Below are 4,678 nucleotides of genomic sequence, written 5' to 3'. Positions count from 1 at the left end.
GAAATAATGCAGTGAAGTGAGCAGAAACATCGGGAAAACTTATACAATATAACACTGTAAAGACAACTTTGAAAGGAAAGAACTCAGATTAATTCCATGACCAGCCATGATTTCCTCCAAAGGATTCATGATAAAATGTTACCTGCTTCCTGACAGAGAGGTGATGAACTTAGAAGTGCAGAATGAGGAATATTTTTGGACAAGGTCGATTCAAGAATTTGTTTTGTTTCACTCTGCATATTTATTACAAAGGTTTTTTGGGTTTTTTTCCCTCCAATGGGGGGAGTGTAGAGAAAAAATGTTCATTAAATGAAAAAAAATTAAATTTTAAACAAAGAGTGAATTCAGGGACTATAACTGCATCCAGGAAAAATACATAAATGTGGGAGTTTCTCCCCAGTTCCAATGACCTATTTGATCACATGCCCACATGAGACCACAGTTTGAGGAAGTTGTAGCTGAAGAGTAAGCAGCCTCATTTCACTGATGCTGAGGATCAAGGGATGTCTCTCTTTTTTTGCAATGTTATTTACGTTACAAATATGATTTTTATATAAGTGTAATATTTATGTATATTTCCACTCCTCACTGTGTCTCCTCAATCCTTCTGTGTATAACAGCATAAATTTGGTTGGGAGTGGCAAAAGACAAGAGCTGTAAGGCAAGAGATGGAGCTGTGGAAGAGAAGTATTTTTCTAAGAGTCAGTCATGGGGAATGCCAAGGCAAAATGGTTTCTCTTAGTTGTTGTGACCTTCTCTCTCTCTCTCTCTCTCTCTCTCTCTCTCTCTCACACACACACACACACACACACACACACACACACACACACACACACACACACACACACACACACACCCCACACCCTCAATAAACTCTGGTGGCTCCTTATTACCCCTAGGATTAAATAACAAATACGCTATTGGGCTTCAAAGACCTTTATAACATATCCTCTCAGGGGCAGCTAGGTAGCACAGTGGATAAAGCACCTGAATTCAGATCTGGCCTCAGACACTTGACACTAGCTGTGTGACCCTGGGCAAGTCACTTAACCCCCAATGCCCCCCCCAAAACCCCCAAAACCCCCAAACCCAACAATAACATATCCCCCCCCCCCATTCTTTGTTCTGGTGACACTGGCTTCCTTGCTACTTTTTTTTTTTTTTGGTGAGGCAATTGGGGTCAAGTGACTTGCCCAGGGTCACACAGCTAGTAAGTGTTAAGTGTCTGAGGCCATATTTGAACTCAGGTACTCCTGACTCCAGGGCCGGTGCTCTATCCACTGTGCCACCTAGCTTCCCCCTCCTTGCTACTTTTCCAAAAGGACACTACATCTCTTGGCTCTGGGCATTTTCGCTGGCTGTTCCTCATGCCTAGAATGCTCCCGGTGGCTTCCTTTAAGTCCCAGCTAAAATCTTGTTATTGTTGATCCTTTGTTTTTTAAAGAGGACCAAAGATATCTTGACTTTCCAGTGAATTGGATTTAATGCAAAGTCTTTAGTCTCAGTCGCTCTTCCAGAGTCATTTAAGTCCAGTGGCAGGACCAGCAGGGAGACTTTCCTAATCCCTCGGAACTCTAAGGCCTTCTCACAGCTGATCTCTTTAAATTTATCTTATAGATAACTTGCTCCTACATTGTTATTTATATGTTATCTTTCTACCTCTTTTTCCCTGCCCCGTTCCCCCCACCCCCCACCTTATATTGAGAGCTTCTTGGGGGAAGGACTTGCCTTTCTTTGTATCACTAGCTTTTCCACAGTGTCTTGAACATAATAGGCTCTTTTTTGGGGGGGGGGGCGGGGCAGTGGGGGTTAAGTGACTGGCCCAGGGTCACACAGCTATTACGTGTCAAGTGTCTGAGGTCAGATATGAACTCAGGTCTTCCTGAATCCAGGGCCGGTGCTTTATCCACTGTGCCACCTAGCTGCTCCCCCATAATAGGCTCTTTTTTTTGTTTGTTTGTTTGGTTTTTTTTTTTGTGGGGCAATGAGGGTTAAGTGACTTGCCCAGGGTCACACAGCTAGTAAGTGTCAAGTGTCCGAGGCCGGATTTGAACTCAAGTCCTCCTGAATCCAGGGCCGGTGCTTTATCCACTGCGCCACCTAGCTGCCCCCGCATAATAGGCTCTTAATAAAAATGTTTACAGACTAACTGACCCTGCTTGGTGATGGGCTACTTGCAGTCAGAAGGTGTCAGAGGACTATGCTGGCATCTGCCAGCCAGGACTGAGTTCCAGTCACCCCACTGTGAATAGTAAGCTCACCTGTTCTATGGATCCTAGAGTCTGATTTCCTTCAGAATTTATCTTTTCTTCTAGTGAGTCAAGCTTCAAATTGGACATTCTTTCAGGTACTTTAGGGGTTCAAAGTCAACCCCATAACCTTTATGACTTTCTCATAAGATATTAGTAATAATTATCATATAACTTTGCCAGATGGGGTGCATGGGAGTGGATGGTAATAAGAAATGGGAAACTAAAAAAACCCAAACAATTCATTTCTTAGAACTCTTGGGTATGAACATGATCCAGTTTCTGGGGGGACTCCCAGAGTATGAGAAAACAGTGGATTTTTTTTTTTTTTGCAGGGCAATGAGGGTTAAGTGACTTGCCCAGGGTCACACAGCTAGTAAGTGTCAAGTGTTTGAGGCCTGATTTGAATTCAGGTCCTCCTGAATCCAGGGCCAGTGCTCTATCCACTGCCACCTAGCTGCCCCCAGAACAGTGGATTTTCAATGACCATATTGATTCTATGTTAATAGTAAATGCTGTTAATTGGTGGGGTTATGAAGTGATCCAACCATTCTGGAGAATAATTTGGAACTATGCCCAAAGGGCTATAGAACTGTACATACACTTTGGTTTTTTGTTTGTTTTTTGCAGGGCAATGAGTGTTAAGTGACTTGCCCAGGGTCACACAGCTAGTAAGTGTCACGTGTCTGAGGCCGGATTTGAACTCAGGTACTCCTGACTTCAGGGCCAGTGCTTTACCACTGTGCCATCTAGCTGCCCCTGTTTGTTTGTTTTTTTAATTTGAAAGAGAATTTTATTATCAGTACAGTTGAAAATGACAATGCACAAAAGCACAAGAGGCTATTGTCCTGGAGGTTCTCGCTTCCCTCCCACTTGGAATGTCAGGGAGAAAACAGTTGAAGAAAACATAGAATCACAATGACCAACTCTAAAGAGAAGCGGTTTGGTCCAAAAGAACCCAACATAATTAGTCCAATGACTGAACAGCTTCGCTGAGTAAGATTAAGATATTGCAAACGTAGTATTTCATTGGGCTTCCGTTCAGTGAACTAGGGGGCCTGCTTGAGGGAGATGAGGACTGAGAGCATGCGGGACACATCCTTGGCCTGCTTGCTAGACTTGGGGTTAAAGTCACACAGCCGAGCCACACGTTCCCACTTGGTGCCAGGAGAAGTCTCTTCGACATCATTTACAAAAGCTTCTTCAGCTGCCCCGTTATTTACTTTTGGTTTTTTGTAGCTTTTTATCTTGCCTCTAATACCATTCTTCCAACTCTTATTGCTTTTTCTTTCCATTCTGCTTCTTGCTTCTGAGAATTAGCATCAAGGACTTCCAGACATTTCATTTGTTCTGCTCTCCATTTACGGATACTCTCTGGTTCTGACTGTAATCGATCCACGTGTGAAATAGCTGCATAACTTATCAGTTGGACCATTCCTCTCCCGGTAGTATTCTCCATTCATCACTCCATCCATATCATCTGGGCCCCCGGGGGGCTCCCCTTGCACACTGCCACTGTTGAAGCTGCTGAAGCCCTCGACCGGATCTTCCTCCATGCCGTTGCCTCTCACAACCCAGTTACCTACTGCAGGAACCCTGGGGCAGGGGCCGGAGCAGAGGCCGGGCCAAATGAGTCTACCTCAGTCATGACTCACAGGGCCGGAGCAGGCAGGTGGGTGGGCGAGCAGTGAAGCAGGACCGAGGAAGGGAAAGTAGTCGGGGACCGAGGTCAGCGGCCACTGTGATAGTGGTAGTGTTGGGTTGTGCATACCCTTTGACCCAGCAATGCCACTGCTAGGTTTATATTCCGAATGTTTTCCATAATTGCACATATATAACCTATATCTGATTGCTTACTGCCTCAGGGAAGGGGTGGGGGGAAGGACAGAGGGATAGAATTTGGAATTCAAAACTTTAAATAAAAATGTTTATTATCAAATAGATCTTTTTTAAAAAATTATTTTATTTTTTATTTTATCTTTTTTTCAAATAATCTTTTTTAAAAAGAGTAAATACTGTGTGTAGTATCCAAGGAGGGTTCTGCAGAGAACTAATTCCAGTATGCTACACTCACATGACTGAGGCTCACTGAAATAACCACTAGATCAAAAAAGGAGATGGGATTTTACCAGAGGGTGAGTGCTCAGACCTTGTTCCAGATGGGTAGAGCCACAACTCCACACACCCCTTGGCAAGGAGTTGGCCCCACAGAGAGAGGCAGAGCTGAAGGGAAGAGGTCACTACTTTCAAGGACATCCCAGGGCATTCATAAACTGCCATGGGACAAGCCTACCTGGATTTAGATTCTTGTTGTTGTTGTTCAGTTGTATCCAAGTCCTTGAGACCCCATTTGGGGGTTTGGGGGCAGAGATACTGGAGCGCTTTGCCACTTCTCTAGTTCATTTTACAGATGAGGAAACTGAGGCAAA

At 44.2% G+C, this 4,678-nt stretch overlaps 1 pseudogene; it reads right to left on the bottom strand.

The window, feature by feature from the left end:
• Nucleotides 1-3,298: 3,298 nt before the first annotated feature.
• Nucleotides 3,299-3,897, bottom strand: LOC122732504 (annotated as a pseudogene).
• Nucleotides 3,898-4,678: the final 781 nt, after the last annotated feature.

This window comes from Dromiciops gliroides, chromosome 6 (genome assembly GCF_019393635.1).
Source record: "Dromiciops gliroides isolate mDroGli1 chromosome 6, mDroGli1.pri, whole genome shotgun sequence".
NCBI classification, from domain to species: domain Eukaryota; kingdom Metazoa; phylum Chordata; class Mammalia; order Microbiotheria; family Microbiotheriidae; genus Dromiciops; species Dromiciops gliroides.
This window is presented reverse-complemented; position numbering and strand designations above follow the sequence as displayed.